The 20711-nt window shown below is 47.3% G+C and overlaps 1 protein-coding gene across 1 annotated transcript in view; it reads right to left on the minus strand.

Moving 5' to 3' along the window:
* Positions 1 to 20711, minus strand: part of LOC126199531 (uncharacterized) — a 240416-nt gene that overhangs the window by 155836 nt on the left and 63869 nt on the right. The gene's annotated exons all lie outside the window — the stretch shown is intronic.

Below are 20711 nucleotides of genomic sequence, written 5' to 3' on the forward strand. Positions count from 1 at the left end.
TATATACACTCATGCTCATAAATTAAGCGTAATGCTGATACATGGTGAAACAACGCTCTGGTGGGTGGTTTGCGGGTTTAAATCACCTCGGGGTATGACCATGCGGTGCATTTGACCTGCGGTCGTCGCACGGTGGCGCTGGCAGCAGTCAACATACGCAGAGGTGTGTTGGTGCACGCCAGAGTACGGTGCAGCGAGCAAGTGAGCAGACGTTTTCAGACATGCTAATGGTGACTGTGTGTTGAAAATGGCTCAAAGAACACATGTTAATGACGTTATGGGGGGTAGAGTACTAAGGCGACTGGAGGCTGGTCAAACACAGCAGGTCGTAGCATGGGCCCTCCATGTGCCACAAAGTGTGATCTCAAGGTTATGGCAACGATTCCAGCAGACAGTAAACGTGTCCGGGCGCTACAGTACGGGACGTCCACCGTGTACAACATCACAAGAAGACCGGTATCTCACTATCAGTACCGAGCGAGGTGGCGCAGTGGTTAGACACTGGACTCGCATTCGGGAGGACGACGGTTCAATCCCGCGTCCGGCCATCCTGATTTAGGTTTTCCGTGATTTCCCTTAATCGCTCCAGGCAAATGCCGGGATGGTTCCTTTGAAAGGGCACGGCCGACTTCCTTCCCCGTCCTTCCCTAATCCGATGAGACCGATGACCTCGCTGTCTGGTCTCCTTCCCCGAAACAACCAACCAACCATCACTATCAGTGCCCGCAGACGGCCACGGAGTACTGCAGGTAGCCTTGCTCGGGACCTTACCGCAGCCACTGGAAGAGTTGTCTCCAGACACACAGTCTACAGACGACTAAACAGACATGGTTTATTCGCCCGGAGATCTGCAAGGTGCATTCCACTAACCCCTGGTCACAGGAGAGCCCGTAAAGCCTGGTGTCAAGAACACAGTACATGGTCGTTGGAACAAAGGTCCCAGGTTATGTTCACGGGCGAGTCCAGGTATAGTCTGAACAGTGATTCTCGCCGGGTTTTCATATGGTGTGTAAAACCAGGAACCAGATACCAACCCCTTAATGTCCTTGAGAGGGACCTGTATGGAGGTTGTGGTTTGATAGTGTGGGGTGGGATTATGATTGGTGCACATACACCCCTGCATGTCTTTGACAGAGGAATTGTAACAGGTCAGGTGTATCGGGACGTCATTTTGCACCAGTATGTACGCCTTTTCAGGGTTGCAGTGGGTCCCACCTTCCTCCTGATGGATGATAACGCACGGCCCCACCGAGCTGCCGTCGTGGAGTACCTTGAAACAGAAGATATCAGGCGAATGTAGTTGCCTGCCTGTTCTCCAGACCCAAACCCCAAGCCGGCCGCTGGTGGCCGAGCGGTTCTGGCGCTACAGTCTGGAACCGCGCGACCGCTACGGTCGCAGGTTCGAATCCTGCCTCGGGCATGGATGTGTGTGTTGTCCTTAGGTTAGTTAGGTTTAAGTAGTTCTAAGTTCTAGGGGACTTATGACCTCAGCAGTTGAGTCCCATAGTGCTCAGAGCCATTTGAACCATTTTGAACCTAAACCCCATCGAGGACATCTGGGATGCTCTCGGTCGACGTATCTCTGCACGTCTTCAAACCCCTACGACACTTCAGGAGCTCCCGACAGGCACTGGTGCAAGAATGGGAGGCTATACCCCAGCAGCTGCTCGACCACCTGATCCAGAGTATGGCAACCCGTTGTGCGGCCTGTGTATGTGTGCATGGTGATCATATTCCATACTGGTGTCGGGGTACATGCGCAGGAAACAGTGGCGTTTTGTAGCACATGTGTTTCGGGACGGTTTTCTCAACTTATCACCAATACCGTGGACTTGCAGATCTGTGTCGTGTGTGTTCCCTATGTACCTATGCCATTAGCGCCAGTTTTGTGTAGTGCCACGTTGTGTGGCATCACATTCTGCAATTATCCTTAATTTATGAGCATGAGTGTACCTTCCATTGCCAGTGCTGCCACCTGCCGTCAAACGTAGGCGCTGCTCACATTAACGTGACTGGATCGCGTAGAATATCAAGAAACGTGTGATCAATGGCGAAGCCACCAATCACCCTATTCCTATGTTCTGGTGTCATTCAGATCAGTGTGGTTTCCAGAATATGTCTCCCTGTATGGCTTCAGATGCGAAGTGTGGTAAACCCTAAAGACAGCCGGTTAGACGGTCTTGTAACTGGTTCCAGTTTTATTACATATGTGGACAGAATAAAGCACGCTGCTCCAGAAGTTGTAGTGGACATGATCTAATACAGTGTATATCAACGTCTGCTGCTAGATGCCTGTAGTGCTCTGGTAGTCACCTGTCTATAGACCGGGACTGCCCATTACATCCTCAGTTACCGCCAAGTATACAGCTGCCGTCAAAATTTTGCGCTCAAACCTCAAAAACCTATATGCCATTGTAATCAGAGGTGACAGTTGCCAAATTCTCGTCAGCTGTCGTAATTACATGGAGAGTTCACAATAGTTTTACAATCACAGTCATCTCAGGGGGCAGTCTCAAATGGCATCTTCGTTTCCTAAGCATTCTGTCACTTTGTACCGATACCACGGTCCTTCCCAAATAAACCGGTACATGGCCAATACAGTATTTTGCATGACGTAGATATGCTATATCAGTATAACGGACCAGTCGCTCCGATCAGGCAAAATCGCTACCCGCTCGGGGCTTCTACAGGATCGCCTTCGAACCAACATTAAGTTGATTGATACTAACTAAATAGACCATGTTGTATTATATGTAAGTAAAAGATTACATGAAAACCCCTTCGACCCATCTGCTAAACGGACTTAGACCTTTTATTATGGATATCATTCGTGTATAACGTGGCTTATAAAATAGTACGTCTGACACAACAAAATGAAAATGATCTTATGGCATTGTTCGCCGGGAGGCCCCATTCGGAGGAGTTCGACATGATAACAATATCGTCAGAACAAGCGACTGGCTACAGAACAACGGAAAGAATGTTCCTTCTATTCCACAATGGAACACCAGGAGCCTTAGGCACAAGTGAAATAGGTTGATTGCTATTATGAGCGAACTGCATGCCAGTATAGCAACAATTTCTGAAATCTGCCAAACTAACGATGTGTACCTGAAGCACAACCGTCTTAAGAAATTTTAGAAAGGACGGAGTTGATTGACGAGGAGTTTGTGGTTACAGAGGAAAAAAAACTTAATACGAACACCTTGTCGTATAGAGATAAATAGTATTCTCAGAGATACCTTGTCGCTCGACATAGTGAACTTACAAAGCATTCCGAATGTTGCGGCTATATACTGTCCTCCTCTTGCTCAAAATTCTGCAGCCGTATGTCCACATATATTCAAACCAGCTACCGCATAAATCCGCATTTGGAGGAGACTTCATTGCATGCTGTCGCATGTGGGACGACCGATTAAATTATGCCAGTGGTAATGAACCAGCAATCTCCATCGCTCAATCAGATCTAGTTTTTCTAAGCACTAAACGACTGACCTGATTAGGTATTTGGTCAAAAAGCCCATCCTCGACAGACTGTGCGCCAGTCTCTTCATAATTATCTTTAAAATACCTATGAGAACCATTCATAGCCACTCACGGCAGTGATCAGCATCTTACTGAAATCTCACTGATAGCACATGCATCACGTCCATTAGGATACACGTGGGATGATGGTATCAACTATAAGCATATCAACTGGTAGGGATATCAAACGAAAATAAAATGGAGCTTTTAATGCTTGTACATCAGACGACGACTTGAAGGTAGAAATACGCAATCTAAGAATACAAGTCTGAGAGCCGTCCTTGATGACTCAGGTATGAGCAAGTCGGCTACCAACAGATGTAAAAACCGGAAACTATGTTTGGATGCATAATGTTATCATGCGATCGGTAAAAGAGGGCATGCAATTAAGACATTTAGAATAAATCCGACATGCAATAATTTTACGCAGAGTCATTGATAGACCTGTTAGTACCAGCCTACGTGACATGAAGTATCCTTGAGTTGTCGATCTTTCAGCAAGGATATGTACCTAACTATAGATCAAAAATGGATACACCTTCTGTATAAATGAACTGCAACATTGACTGAGGAAGAAAGACACAGCGCGCCAAGGCTTGAACAAACTTTATTACTTATGATTTTTAACCTCTCCCTCAAAATAAATATGACTTTTCAAAACATCTTTGTTCCTGAGCAATTGAGCTTAATCAGAGTTATACTAGATCCCAAATCGGGAAAAGATCCATTGTCAGTTCCCTCTTTCCGGCCAATAGCCATAACTCGTGTATCTGCAAAATAATGAATAAGATGATCAAGAATGGATTACAGTATTTTATGGTACATAACAAAAGTCTTCACAATAGGATATTTGGTTTCCTGAAAAATGTCAGCACAATATAGTCACTAAGTGTCTTTATTACGAAAGTGCAGTTGAACTTCACTGACAACCTGTATACGTTTGCAATCTTCCTAAATGAAAGGGATACGTACGGCAACGTTGATATTTCTGTATTATGATAGATCTATTTAATATGGAAATACCACCGAAAATAGTCAATTAGTTATCGCATTTACTACATCACAGGATCTTAAGACCAAGCGCGACGGACTGACAACCGATTTCCAGGAACCGCCTACAAAGATTTGCCACAGGGGGATCCTTTCAGTACGCTAGTTTTTAACATACATATGATAGGTTGATTGGTATACGATTACTTTATCCTGTCACCTTTCTACATGATTAGGACGCCTTTGTGACATATGTCAAACACAAGGAGCAGACCCGTGCTTTGTTCTACCAGCAAGGTTTCTGTGCTGTCGTAACTGGGTTTCTCGAGAAGGTAATGGATATATTGCGTGAAAGGTGCCACCTGATGTCGTTACTAGACCCATGATAGACACAGAAGCAGTTTGCTTGCTAATATAAACCACACTATTTTACCATCTACTCGTGTTAAATACCTACGATCCTTTTACATGTGTACAAACAGTTAATTAAGACTCCGCTTCTACGCCACGACTGAAGATTCTAGAATGGATACAAGCAGCAGCTCTGCATATTTGTAAAGGCCATATTAAATCGACATCCAGTCACTTATACAAGCGGAATTGGCATTTCCTCCACTCGCTACGAGACGAAAACTATTATTTGTCCGACACATGTCGAGGGTCATATCCTCTATCATTCATGACCCCTATTACTAAATCTGATACAGATGTAAGTTATACTGGACTAAGGAACCCAAATCCGCGCTAATAAAACTACATTATATGGTGAAATCCTAAAACGTCCGATACCAGGTGTTACCATTAGTTTCACAGACGTCATGTAGTGTCAGTCACGCGATATCCCTTTAACAATTCATTGTGCTATATACGCTGGTAGCCTGATTGAAGAATCAGTAGCCTGGTGTGAACTGAGAGCCTCTACACTGTCGAAAGTGGATTGTAACTGGCATGACTGGTACAAATCGTACGCGATCGTTCCAAAACGGATGTCTCTGAAAGAGCCGCTTCTTCTGATGACCAGACAGGTTGGGGACAATCCTCCTAGTATTCAACAGTAGCTTTGATATTAACTGCGGAGTTGTACGCCATTCATGAAGCTATTCTTTACGTTGTCGCTTTCAAGTCGGCAAAGTCCTAATATGTTCTGACCCAAAAAGTGCCCTACAGTCTCTTACGAGAGCAGCCGTAGGAAAAGCTGTAAATCCCTTGGCACACGATATACTGAGAAGTGTCAATAGAGCAAAGGGGCTGCGTAACCTGATTCTTGTACATTTGATACAGGGACGTGGTATTATGGACAACGAACGTGCAGACCAGCTGACTAAAATACTGCAGCGTATACTTTTCACCGACATACCCCTACTATACACTGATTTTCGTAGTATTATTAACAAATTTTGTCGCAGTTGCGAATATTCTTGATATCAACTGAATTAGGAGTGGAGCTCACACTTGTTGGTGACCCATGAAAATTTATGCCCGACCGGGACTCGAACCGTGACAACCCGTCTATAGCGAGCAGTCGCCTTAACTGTCTTTTTTTCTGAATTTTATTTTTATTGTTTTTATGGGTTTTTTTGTGTGTAATTGATCAGAGGCCTTCTGCGCCCCGCTGGTAATATGTTGAGTCACGTCTTCTCGAAATTGATGTGTTCCGTTCAATTGTTCAGAAATGTTCATTGGTTCAAACAGGAAACCTTCTTCTCTCTTGGCTTAACGCATTCCAGCTGCGAGGCGGGTCGTGGAAAGCACTCCCAAGGAAGCTCGAGAAAAATTGTCTGTATTTTGGGTGACGGACAACGACATAATGACGGTCATTGAGGTATGTCCAAATATCGAGTACACAGTTTACAGTTTGTCCAAATAGGTAGTGAATGGCATGTCCGCGAATCCAGTTCCGAGGAAAATATTCACGTTCCGGAAATAATAATGAAAGGGGAGTAATCCGATCCGGAATGTCCCGCGTTAGAAAAGCGACAATACGACGAATCAAGTGCCAAACCTCCGCCTCCGGTCCGCAAACAAACCGATGTTCATCAGTGTCTGGCACTCCACACGTGGAACAGAGAGGTGATTGGGCGAGGTGGATACGATGAAGGCGGAATTGGTTAATTTGCTTACCATTGACAGTTAGGTACCAGACAGATTGAACATTCGTGTCAAGGTAACAGGCGAAAACCGCGCGCCATACATGACGCCAGTCGACCTGGGGGAACTTTTGTTCAGTCGGGTTAGGTGGACGACCTAATTGGAGGACAATGTATACTGCCTTTGTCTTGAGTAAAAGCTGTCTTGGTAAGGTGATGCGTAGATAACTGAGTTCAAGAAAGAAGTATCGTATATAATGGAACTGAGCCGGAACATCCGAGATCATCACTGGGGCTGACAGTGAGACCGGCGAATATGCCGACAGGAGGAGACCAGTGAGGCTCGTTGGGCAACGTGTCCATACCGTCATCTGGGAGCTGACAAATAGGGCGCGAGCTCTATCCGGCACGTGAAACAGACCTATCCCACCTCGTTCACGGGGAAGAGTAAGGGTTGCATAGTTAACTTTGAACAACAGCCCAAAGCTGACGAAAGATGCCATCGCTGTCAACATGCGACGTGCCACAGTAAGCGGGAAAGGTAGAACTTGTGCTACATGGGGAACTCGGGATGCGATATATATATTTACATATCGAGCTCGTTGGAGAATATCTAGGGATCGAAGGCGATGGTCCATAAGACCCGCTCTGATCATTAAAAGGAGGCGTCGGGAGTTGATGGCGGCTGAACGCCGGAGATCAGATGAAAAATCTATTCCCAAACAGCGAACGGTATCAACGGTGGTGAGAGGTGTAACGCACTCCACGGGAAGTCCCGTGCCAATGAACATAACTTGTGACTTAAGTACGTTTAAAGAGCTACCCGACGCCTCATCATAAGTCGCTACCCACGTCAAAACAGCTCGAACCTCGTCGGCATTACGTAAACAGATGACTACATCGTCAGCATAGGCCGTGCAACAGAATCAGTATCGATCTATGGACAACCCTATCAAACGATGTCTGAGTCCACATAGCAAGGATTCCAAGGAAAAGGCGTACAAAATCGCTGATAGAGGGCAACCTTGACGTACGGATCGATCTATTTTTATCGGAGGAGTGAGTCTGCCATTGTGCATAATCCTGGTAGAGGCACCCCGCAGAAGGCGCATCACTACCGTGATAACGGCGACTGGGAAACCCATATGGTGAAGAACGGCCGTAAGGAACGAATGGTCAACCCTATCAAAAGCTTGACTAAAGTCCAAAGACGCAAGTGCCCCAGAGAGGCGTTGTGCCTGGGTAACGGCGATCATATCCCAGTAGCGGCATAAAGCCGTGCGGATATTATTATCCCCTCCCAAAGATGCTTGGTCTGGCGACACAACATATTGGGCAACGTTTTTAAGTCGTGCCGCCAAAAGGCGAGTGAAGATTTTCATATCACTGTTAAGGAGGGTGAGGGGCCGATAATCACTGATATTGTTGCCAGCATGCGGTTTATGTACAGGAATAATAATTCCTTCCATGAAAGCGTCCGGCACAGGTACTTCCGGAGACATCAGTTCCCGACAGATGGAGGTGAAGGTGGACTCTAACAAATCACGGAAGGTGCGATAAAATTCGAGGGGAAGACCGTCGGCTCCTGGCGAGCGATTGATGGTTCCTGCCCGAATCGCATCGCGGACTTCATCATCAGTCACCTCTGACATCAAGTCAATCGCCGCATCTCCTGGGATACCACCGACGTTGAGCTGTGAGGCTTCTTCGATCAACTCTGGGGAATGTGGAATTGTGGCGTAGAGCTGCTGGTAGTGGGCGTGAAGCACATTCCCTATTGCAGATTGGGTTACGTAAAGACGCCCTTCTTGGTCTGTTAGGACGGGAATCAATTTTCAGCGTCGATGTTGGCGTTCTTGGATGATATGGTGCATCGATGGATGTTCATGAGGCATGCGATCAGCAGTACGAGATCGTACTATCGCTCCTTCTAAATGCCTTCGCATGAGATTGGAGATTTGGGCCTTAGCATGGTTCATCTTTGTATGGCGCTCAGAGGAGGCTGGCATCGTGGAGCATTCTCGTAGGATCCTGTAGTAAAAGTCCATAGTGCTTGTTGTGTCGATTCCCTAAGGTCTCGACACAATGAGTGGCTAGGTGCACGCGAAACTAACGCAGACGGGCGTAAATTCTGAAACAGGAGACTGGATGAAAACTATAAAGAAAAGAAGAGAGATTTTAATATACTTAACTTTAATGTAGTCTTGTTCTTGTTGAAATACATCTCTTGCATAGTAGTAAGCAATTAGCAATGATACACATGGCGCCTTGCTAGGTAGTAGCGATGGACTAGCTGAAGGCTATTTAACCTGTCTCTCGGCAATTCAGAGGAATACTTGGTAGGTCTAGTCGCAAGCTATGTCGTCCGTACAACTGGGGCGAGGTCAAGTCCGTGTCTTGTGACCTGCCCTGTGGTGGCGCTACGTTTGCGAATACACAGTGGCGACACGCGGGTCCGACATGTACTACAGGACCGCGGCCGATTTAAGTTACCACCTAGCAAGTGTGGTGTCTAGCGGTGACACCACATTCCTCCCCCGCAAATCGGCGAACGGTCGTGAGATAAGGCTTCCGCCCGCCGTGGGGAGGACCCCACGTTGACGTATGCGATGAGGTGGGGAGCCTAACAACAGGCGAGGCTGTGCCACCCGCACCCGGCCATTCGGTCCGAGGGGAGCTAGGAAACGCCTGCAAACCTAGTCCAGGGTGCACGTCAACATGAGGTGTTTGCGCACGGAATGATATAAGAGGAGCCGCGGGGTCGACCTCCATGTGGTCGGAGCACCCGACGGGCGAAGACGACATCTGGTCCGGAGCGGGCAAGAGGTCCATGGCGGAGGACGGCTGGTCACGGGAAGCAAGCTGCGGCGCGTGACCCAGGGAGGCGCGAGGCGGCTGCAGCGAAGCGTCCGCTGCTGGCGGCGCCGGCGGCGGCTGCGGCGGCGCGACGCCATGAGGCAAAATGGAAGGCATCATCGGTAACACCTGGGGATGAGGCGAGCCAGTAGATGGGTCCCCAAGGCGCTGACCTGACGGCTCCGTCGCTGAAAGCAGACGGGGAGCGGCAGAACCCAGGCGACGACAGAGGCGCAGCTGATTGAGATGCCGACGCACCTCACCAGAGGCCCCCAAAACCAAATACATCGCGCGGCCGAGGCAGCGAAGAATGCGCCCTGCGAGCCAACGCTGTGAACCGCGATAGTTGCGACAATAGACAACGTCGCCAGGAGCAAAAGCAGGTCTCTGCCGCTGCACAGGAACCTGATGTGGCGGATGCAGCAAAGACATCAGAGTTCGATGAGGACGACCATGGAGCAACTCAGCCGGCGAGCAACCATCGCGGGGCTGAGAGCGATATGAGGACAAAAAGAGCAACAAAGCGTCCTCCCGAGAATGCGACTCTTTCAATTTCAACATCTGTGACTTGAAAGTCCGGACCAATCGTTCAGCGGCACCGTTTGACTGAGGCGAAAACGGCGCGGATGTCAGATGTTGAATACCATTGGCCTTGCAGAATGACTGAAATTCTGCGGACATAAATTGTGGGCCATTGTCGGAAACAAGAGTCTGCGGAAGACCTTCAATGCAAAAGATAGCAGACAAGGCTTGGATTGTGGCAGAAGACGTCGTGGAAGACATCCGGACAACAAAAGGAAAATTACTGAAAGCATCGACCACAACCAACCATCGAGCATTCCAGAATGGACCAGCAAAATCGATGTGCAAGCGTTGCCAAGGAGAAGTGGCTTTCGGCCATGCAAAGAATTTCCGCGGCGGTGCGGACTGTTGTTCGGCACACGCCACGCAAGAGGAGCACATATTCGTAATCGCAGCATCGATTCCGAACCAAGTACAGTGCTGACGAGCAAATTGTTTCGTTCGCACTATACCCCAATGTCCTTGGTGAAGAAGCCGTAAGACAGAGGACTGTAACGAATGTGGGACTACGACTCGGGATTGATCATTATCGGAACGCAACAACAAAACACCACGTCGGACAAAAAGTCTCTCCTTGTGAGCAAAAAAACGGCGAACCAAAGGATCCTCGATCCGTGACTTTGACAAGGGCCATTGCGTAGCAACAAAACGCAAAACGGGAGCAAGGACAAGGTCAGCAGCTGTGGCAGTAGCTACACGACGAAAATCAATCGGAAACGATGCGACCACGTCATCGGCTTCCGAATCAATGAACATGCAAGCAAGTTCGGAAGAATCGAATGCTTTATCCGCAGCAACAGGCAAACGGGACAACGCATCAGCGTTGCCGTGCTTAGCAGTGGACCGATACAAGATATCGTAGCGGTACTGCGAGAGAAAAAGTGACCAGCGAATGAATTTCTGCGCTGTACGTGGAGGTACAGGCTTGTTCGGATGAAAAAGTGATGTCAAAGGCTTGTGGTCCGTGATGATTGTAAAGTGACGACCATACAAGAAGTCATGGAACTTGGTAACACCAAACACGAGAGCTAAAGCTTCTTTCTCTATTTGTGAATAATTTCTTTGCGCAGATGAGAGCAATTTTGACGCAAAGGCAATAGGGCGATCATGCGAACCATCGTTGTGCGCAAGCACCGCACCGATCCCGAAATCCGATGCATCAACCATCAACAAAAGGGGTTTTCGGGGATCGAATGGCGTAAGGCAAGTATTGGAAAGTAACGCCGATTTCAACTGACGAAAGGCGCGTTCGCATTCCGTCGTCCAGACGAACGGAACACCTTTACGGCGTAAGCGATGAAGCGGAGCTGAAATGGAAGAAGCATTGCGCACAAATCGGTGATAATAATTTACCTTACCCAGCACACTCTGTAGCTGTTTTAAGTTCTGCGGTGACGGCAAGTCCTGAATGGCACGAAGGTGCTCTGGACTCGGATGTATACCTTGGGCGTTAAGGACATGGCCCAGGTACGGTAAGTCACGAGCAAAAAACACACATTTGTCCTTCCTCAAGCGAAGACCATTCTGACGCAATACCTGAAATAATGTTCGGAGATTTTGCAAATGTTCTGCTTCTGTCTTTCCTGAGATTACAATATCGTCCAGATAGTTCGCAGCCGTAGGGACCGACGCACAAATAGTTTGTAAATATTGCTGAAATAAAGCAGGGGCGGATGCACACCCGAATGGCAGTCTTTTGAAGCGATACAAGCCAAGATGCGTGTTTACCACTAAGACGCGCTGGGATTCTTCGTCCACAGGTATCTGCAAGTACGCATCTGCTAGGTCCAATTTTGAAAAATATTTTCCCGGGCACAGTTTGTCAAAAAGATCTTCCGGGCGGGGCAAAGGAAAAGTAGCAGTCACTAGATGTGGATTCACAGTTGCCTTGAAGTCCACACAAAGTCTCAATTTTCCGGAAGGTTTTGGCAAAATTACTAAGGGTGAGGCCCAGAGAGAAGCCGGCACACGTTCAATGACACCTTGAGATTCTAATTCGGCTAATGTTCTTGCGACCTCATCACGCAATGCGTGGGGAACATTGCGCGCTCTGAAAAATTTCGGGTGCGCGTTGTCTTTCAGTTCCAAATGCGCTTCATAGTTCTTAGCGCAACCAAGGCCCGGTGCAAAAATGTCTGCAAATTCTTCACAAAGACTAGAAACACTGGCGGAAGGCACAGTCTGATTCACTGATAGGACCTGATTTACAATAGACATATTAAACAATTGAAACAAATCTAATCCAAACAAGTTCACTGCACTAGAGGAACGAAGAACATAAAATGACACAAGTTTTGTCTGTCCCTTGTATGTTGCAATAAGGCTGCACTGTCCTAACACAGGTATATGCTGTCCTGAGTAACTAGTTAACGTAACATTTGCGGCACGCAATGGCGGGGCGCCCAGTTGTTTGTACGTGTCGTGATTGAGCAATGAAACGGCAGCTCCGGTATCGAGCTGGAATTGGATCACTTTTCCTGCAAAGTCTAAGTCCACAAAAAGTTTATTGTCTTGTTGACGACAAGAGCGACTGTCTCGTGCAATTTGAACTGATACAGGTCCAGAAGCACTTGCAACTTTACGGGATTGCCGGCGACGTCGACGCACACTTTGGGTGGGACGAACACAGTCACTGTTAGCTAAAGTGTCACTGGACGGGTGGGAATGTACTACATGGATGTCCATGGGTGAAGGTCCACGAGCCTGATTGTCCTGGGTTCGATTCCGGCGCGAAGCAAAGGGCCTGGAATTTGTGTGATTGTCTGACCGAAGCTTTTTCTGGCAAACACTTTGTACATGTCCTTTCTTTTGACAGTAAAAGCAAATAGCTTGGCGTGACGGGCAATTTTCACGCGAATGTCTAGTTGCACACCGCGGGCAAGATTTCACTGCATTTGCTTGCTTACGCGGCGCACGTGGTTGCAAGCTAGGCGGCCGCAGCGAAGTCGGGCGCGAGGGCCGCTGAGCGTCCCGTGCAGCGGGCCCGGCGGGCCGATTAATGTGACACACTGCTGGCGAAGTTTCAAATGATTCCTGAGCAAAGTCAAGTGTGTCTTGCCTGTCCAATATGTCTATCACTTGTTGCAGGGAGGGATTAACTAGCTTCAAAATCTGTTCCCTTATGCGAACATCAGAAACGTTCTGTGCAATTGCATCACGCACCATAGTATCTGAATATGGGAGGCCACATTCACAGGCAAACGCGCAGTCTCTAGTAAGGCCTTGCAAAGTTGCTACCCACTCCCTATTAGTCTGACCGGCGGTACGTTTTGTACGAAAAAACGTATACCGTTTTGCAACAACATTAACTGTTTCTTTGAAATAGGCATCTAAAGCCGACAAAATTTCCTCGTAGGACAGAGTTGCTACGTCGCGTCGGGGAAACAATTTCACTATCACACGGTAGGTAGACACACCTACACAAGAAAGCAAAAACGGCTGCCGCTCTTTACCTTGAATTCCATAAGCTGTGAGGTGGAACCGGAACTGATCGGCCCACTCAGTCCAGCTCTCGTTATGGGCCTCAAAGGGCCTAAATGGCGGTGCGACAGCGTTGTGTGGCTGCGGTAGCGATGAAGCGGCTGCCGCCGCATCGGTTTGCAGCGCACGTTGACCCTGGACGAGCTGTCCAAGGGCTTCCAATAACGCCTGCGTCTGCTGATTCTGCAAGCGAAAAAATTCGGACAGTACATCTGGAGAATGCGGCGAAGCCATGACACAAGCAAATTAGAGCAAGTATAACACAAAGACTGCAACGTGGGCGCGGCATCCCATCCTCGTCGCCAAAATATTGTTGTGTCGATTCCCTAAGGTCTCGACACAATGAGTGGCTAGGTGCACGCGAAACTAACGCAGACGGGCGTAAATTCTGAAACAGGAGACTGGATGAAAACTATAAAGAAAAGAAGAGAGATTTTAATATACTTAACTTTAATGTAGTCTTGTTCTTGTTGAAATACATCTCTTGCATAGTAGTAAGCAATTAGCAATGATACACATGGCGCCTTGCTAGGTAGTAGCGATGGACTAGCTGAAGGCTATTTAACCTGTCTCTCGGCAATTCAGAGGAATACTTGGTAGGTCTAGTCGCAAGCTATGTCGTCCGTACAACTGGGGCGAGGTCAAGTCCGTGTCTTGTGACCTGCCCTGTGGTGGCGCTACGTTTGCGAATACACAGTGGCGACACGCGGGTCCGACATGTACTACAGGACCGCGGCCGATTTAAGTTACCACCTAGCAAGTGTGGTGTCTAGCGGTGACACCACAGTGCTCTTCCTCCAGGCGACAACATCTTTGCCATACCGGATCAAGGTTTTTCGAAGAGCAGGTTTTGCACACCGGATCCACCAGGATAAGGTAGACGGATACGTGAGACGGCGTCTATTACATGTGATCCAAGTGTCTTCTATTAGAAGTCGACAGTCAGGTGAATTAAGAAGTGCCGTGCTCAGTTTTCATAAACCACGTCCGTGCCATACTGCCTGTCTTGTGAGAACAACGTCACAGAAGTAAGCCTCATGATCTGAGAAAGCAACAGGCCAGATTTCAGCCTGTCGAGTGTGTTGAATTAGGGATCGAGAGATGTAGATGCGACCCAGTCGACTAGAGGAGTGCGCAGTGTAGTACGTAAAGCCCAAAAGATCACCGTGAACATATCTCCACGTGTCGACAAATTGCAGCCGCGTGGCGACTGTTTCCAGAGCTGCGCATGGTGAGTGACGCGGCAATTGATCCTGAGGTCGCTGGGTGCAGTTGAAGTCTCCACCCATGACCCAGTCATCGTGTGGTCCCATAAAAAGGGGTGTAACTTCATCCGCGAAGAAGGCATTGCGTTCACGACGGTAGCTGGAGCCCGACGGCGCATAAATGTTGACGATGCGTACACCAAAGAGAGTAAGGGCCATACCTCTGCCGTTGGGGAGGTATAGGACATCTTCGGCAGGAAGACCTTCTCGTAAGATGATGGCAACACCACTACCGGTGTCCGAAGCGGGAGAAAGATGCGCCGTGAAGCCATGTGGTGGTGAAAAATCGGCGACATGCACTTCCTGAAAAAGCACGTCATAAATCATATCGCGGAGCAGCGCTAGTTTGTGGGGCGCACGAATGGTCGTGAGGTTAATCGTAGCGACACGATAATGCTGGTGTTGGAGTCCCACAGGCACAGGTGGGGCTCCTTCTTCAGGAGCGAGAGGTCGTCGATCTTGCCGGTCCGCTAAAGAGGCTGCTATTGTGGGGAGTTTGCGGTCGCGGGCGCAACCGATGGGGGCGCCCCATCATCAGCACCGTCCACCCCAGTCCCTTCGATCTCCACGTCGTCTGCCCAGGAGACTGATACTGCGGTAGGGTACCGGCTGTGTACATCATCCATGTGGAGAGGAGACGTAGTTTTCGGCTCAGCGGATATACTCACTTCAACGTCGACCTGTGGGGGCGACGACGCCAGTAAGGAGGGGTGTTCGTTGCCAGTGGTCGCCTGTGGCGGGTCGTTCGCATCAGACTTTTGGTCATCATAGAGCGGTTTGTCGTCTATCTTCGGTTCTGCATCCCTGGTATCCATCTGTAGAATGGATTCATCAGGGGGTGTACGGCTACGTTTCTTTCTCTTTCGTGTCGACCCTTGTTTTCGAACAGGTCGTTCAGAGTCTGATTGCGGGTGGCTTTCGTCTGACTCCGGACCAGTCTGAAGGAAAGCAGAAGTAGGTACCACTCCCGGATCAACGTCCATCTCAGTACCATTTTCAGTCACAGTGCTGCGATGATGCGGCAGGTCAGGATCTGGCGTCTGTGGCACCTCAGAAGGAATCTCAGTAGCGGTTGCATCTACCTGATCAGACGACGTCAACGGAGCAGGATGACCCTGTGTAGAGGAGCTACCTTCCTGGGCAACCTTGGCATATGTGACAGGGATCTGAGTGATCACCGCTGGGGACGCTCCCCCGCCGACCGGCGTCTGGATGGGGCGGCGTCGCATGCAGGCGGATCTGACGTGGCCTTCTTGTCCACAACCCGCACATGTTCGGGGTTGGCCGTCGTACATGACAATGGCTCGCACCCCGCCAATTGTCAGGTATGATGGTATATGTTTTTTCAGTTCAATTTTGACCTGACGCCCATCATTAAGGACATGGTAGGTCGTGAAGGTTTGCCATTTTTCCTCTACGTAACCGATGACGTTACCGTATGGTTGTAACGCAGAGACAACTTCGTCCTTCGGCACTTCAAAAGGTAGTTCAAACACCCTAATCGTGCGTTGACCGTACTCTGCGAGTTCAAGTGTTACAGCTCCGACGTGACCATCAGAGTATTTGAACTTAAGTCCATTGGCATGGCGGCGAATAACATCTTCACACACCTCGGTGTTTGTCATTTTAATATGAACGACACTACTCGTGATCGAAAAATGGATTCCGATAACGTGGTTAGGATCTAAACGAGCTTCTTTACGTAGGAACGTTTCAACTTCATGTGCACGAGGTCGCGCATGTTCAGCTGGGAAGGAAACTTTCAGGGTCGCACGGCGGTAAGCGCTCGACATGTTGTTCACGGTGGACGGACACAAGCCTTAAAGCTACGATGCGGAAGTAAACAACGCCTGCAGCGGAGCACGGGACCGGCGCGCGGGGCCGTCCGCACGCTGGCACGGCTGAGAGCCGACTGAAACCGTCTCGGCTATTCGTGCACGCTTCGAGGACCGACCGAAACTTCCATATGCCACAATGTCTACGCCGCTTAGTACTCGCAGTTTTATGTATTCCCGCAACAGGATTAATGAGACTAACGTGTTCACTGTATGTATTATCACAATATCAGTTCCGTCATACATGCTTCCATGGTTTTAGTCGATTGAGCAACAAATTCTTAGCAACTCGTCATTCAGGAGTAAGGAATTTGTTATTGTTAGCAGACTAACAATAAAACACCACCAACTCGGCCACGTATTTTATAGGGGAAAAAGCATACTTGCAAGATACCAGCCCCAACAGTCGACTCCGCGCAGTTCTGGTAGTGCGCACTTACGATCCTCCGGATGTAAAGCTTTTAAATTTCGCGGCCACTTGTTGTTTGTCACTCGCTATCCGCCAAATGGTTCAAATGGCTCTGAGCACTATGGGATTTAACTGCTGAGGTCATCAGTCCCCTAGAACTTAGAACTACTTAAACCCAACTAACCTAAGGACATCACACACATCCATGTCCGAGGGAGGCAGGATTCGAACCTGCGACCGTAGCGGTCTCGCGGTTCAAGACTGTAGCGCCTAGAACTGCTCGGTCACTCCGGTCGGCTTGCTATCCGCCACTGCAGCAGCCCAATGCTCGAGCGAGAAGAACTAAACAGCATCTTGAGTAAAAGGTTTGCGAAATAGTATTGTGACATTCGTAACAAGCTTACTTCATTGTGTCAAGGTGCGCGATTTTTAGCTTCTAGCTTATGCCAGAGATCTCTTTGCTCTGAACTTTTTTATGTTGCGATTCACAAATTCGTTTTAAAAGAATCAAACGAATGAGTGTCATTATTAACACCACTTTCTTGTGTTATTTTCTTTGGATTTTAAAGATGACAGTGTTAAAATGAGGTACATAATTATGCAGGGAATGCGCTATATTTCAACGTGATCTGCACAATTAAATTGTAAATCGAAAATAATTATCTTTATGTCGTAATAATTCTTCAATCGCTTAGGTTTACTCATTTTACTTTTGAGGCCTATGTATAGCTGCAGAATATTGTTAAATACACCCACCAGAAAAAGTTAAGCATATAATTGGTTCTCTTATCCTGAAATGAGATAGATATCTTATACTATATTTTTTGGTAATGCAGAACATTACGCAAAGGAAAACTACATATATGATATCTTTGAACTGATTACGAAATGAAAACGGAACGCTGTCTGAAGAAGCAAAAAGTTCCAATATGCCACATCAAAAAATATAACATATCATTTTGTGTTTAGTGCACTGTTCAATAGAATGTAGGTCCTCCAAGAACCCTCATGCACTCTTGAATGCGACAGGCATGCTCAGTACCATCTCATTGCATACATACACTACTGTCCAAAATTAAAGCAACAAACAGAAATTTAGCAAGGTTGCGTTTATTTTGCCACAAAACAGTATAAACAGGTGATAGTAAAATAAAAGCAATGTAAAGAATAAGAACGTAATCAACTGCAACATGAATAACGGTAGACAAAGAGGTTCTTCAGTTTTTTCCAAGTTAACTGATTTGCATACACATCCTGACAACTCGTTAATGTGTTCAGTATGGGGTGTGACAACCTCTGGCACCAATACAAGCCTAACAACGACGGGAAATGCTGAGGAGGATGTCATCATTCTCATGTTGAGGTAATAACGCCCATTCTTCCCGCAGACCTGCTCTCAAGTCTTGCAGAGTAGTTGGTGGATGCTGACATGATGTAACCCATCTCCCTAGTGCATCCCAGACATGCTCTACCGGATTCAAATCGGGAGCGCTAGCAGGCCACCCCATGCGTGCAATACTTCCGTTTCCACAAAAACATCAACCACCAGTCCTCTATGAGGTCGAGCATTATTGGCCATTAGTACGAAGTCTGGGCCCACTGCACCTTGTAAGAACCGCGCATGGGATCCCAAGATCTCCTCACAGTATCTGACAGAAGTTAAATCTTGCTGATTCACCTGTACAATTTCATGAAGAGGTGTTCTAGCGACCAACATAATCCCTGCCCACACCATTATGAATTCTCCTCGATATCGGTCTCTTTCCACAAAGTCTGGGTCCTGAAATAGTGTTTCACGTGCCCTCCAAATGCGAATCCGTCGAGAATCTCTCCCCAGACAAAATCGAGACTCATATGTGAAAAGAACATTGGCCCTCCGTTCGACCGTCCAAGTGGCATGTTGAAATCTCCACTCTAGACCTTCCCTTCTGTGAAGACACGCCAGAGGTAAACAGACAGCTGGTCAACAAAAGAAAGGCAGTTTGCTTTTTGCCAAATGCGTTTCGTTTATTTTATTTGCGAAGCATGTTGAGTGGCCTCTAATGCATGCTTCTTTTTGTACATATAATAAATGTAGTATATAGTAGTTACAATATGTTATTATGTTACATTTTTACACGTTTTACTCTTGTTGTTCAGATCAGAAACAACCTTTGTAGCACAAATATCGTGATGTTAAGTTATCGTTTGGTTTTACTTATCATTTCCACTCTTGTTAGTCAATTTTAGTCCATATGTGTGGTCCTGGAGATGTGTTCATTCGGCCCTTATGCCCCAACTGGCCGATTTACAGCGGTTCTTCACCCACATTTATTATAACACACCCTTTGCACTTTTCATGTGTAGGTGAAGAAGCGCTGGAAACCGGCCAGTTCGAGCACAAGTATCGAATGAACACATCTCCAAGAACACACATATGGACTAAAATTGACTAACAACAGTGAAAATCATAAGTAACACCAAACGATAATTTAACATCACGATATTTGTGCTACAAAAGTTGATTCTAATCTGAAAAACAAGAGTAATATGTGTCAAAATGTAACACATTAACATATTGTAACTACTACGTAATATATTTATTATATGTATAAAAAGAAACAGGTATTACAGAGCAGTGAGGATGCTTCACAAATGAAAGAAGCGAAACGCTTATCACAAAAGCCTTTCATTTAGTTGCATAGACAGAACACATTTCCATGAATTTTTAGACAACATAGTTGTATGGAGATAAACAGCGATTAATTTACTTATAATCAATTATTCAAAATCACAGTCACAATCGCATTATTTATTTTGGCGGCAAAATAAATAATGCGATTGTGAATATCATTTTGAATAATTGACATTTCCATGAATTTTGAAGCAACTAAGGAATGACGGAAAACGAAAAAATGAAGACACTGTTGATGCTTTAGTGTTCTTAAGAGGTCACCACTATTGTACTGTCGGCTGGACCGTCAATGACAGAGCACCTCGAGTTCCTGCTGCTAATAAGGCAAGAACACCGTTCATTTTTTGTATATTTTTACGAGCTTCCAACAGGAGACACCTATTTTCAGTTATCCGTGTAGCTACTAGTTTATTTTTGTGATTTCTTGCGTGTTCGAGTACTTACTAGGCACAACCTTTTATTTTAGTAACAGTGTAGTGTACACTACCGCCATTGTTATCGACCCTCGTATCAGCCCTCGTATCGTACAGGCTTTTGCTTGTTTTTGTTAGTATAGCTCAGTGTCGGTTAGACCGCCAGTGAGAGAGCACTTCGAGTTCCTGCTGTTAATAAGCCGAGTACACCGTTCGTTTGTTACATTTTTTACGAGCTGCAAACAGGGGCGACTTCAGTAATGGATAGGAACTGCGATTTTGCGCACAGATGCGAGCTGAGTTGGTGACCCTTCGTTCACAACTCCAGGCCGTGTTGGTTTCCGTCATACAGCTTGAGGCTGTCAGGGGTCGGACGCGGGGCTGCGGGCGACGTCGAGCACGTTCCACGTGTCCCCCGATCAGTCCACTGCTGTGGCCGCCCCGGGTACTGCCTGCACTGAGGTTGACCCCTCACCTGTCGTCGAAAGGGAGATCATTCCAAAGCCTGGCAGGCAGCGGAAGACTTTGCTAGAGACCGATCGTAGGGCCTCCCCAGTTCGTAGGACGAATAGGTTTCGGACGTTATCTAGGAAGA

The sequence above is a fragment of the Schistocerca nitens genome, chromosome 8 (assembly GCF_023898315.1).
Source record: "Schistocerca nitens isolate TAMUIC-IGC-003100 chromosome 8, iqSchNite1.1, whole genome shotgun sequence".
In the NCBI taxonomy this organism is placed as follows: domain Eukaryota; kingdom Metazoa; phylum Arthropoda; class Insecta; order Orthoptera; family Acrididae; genus Schistocerca; species Schistocerca nitens.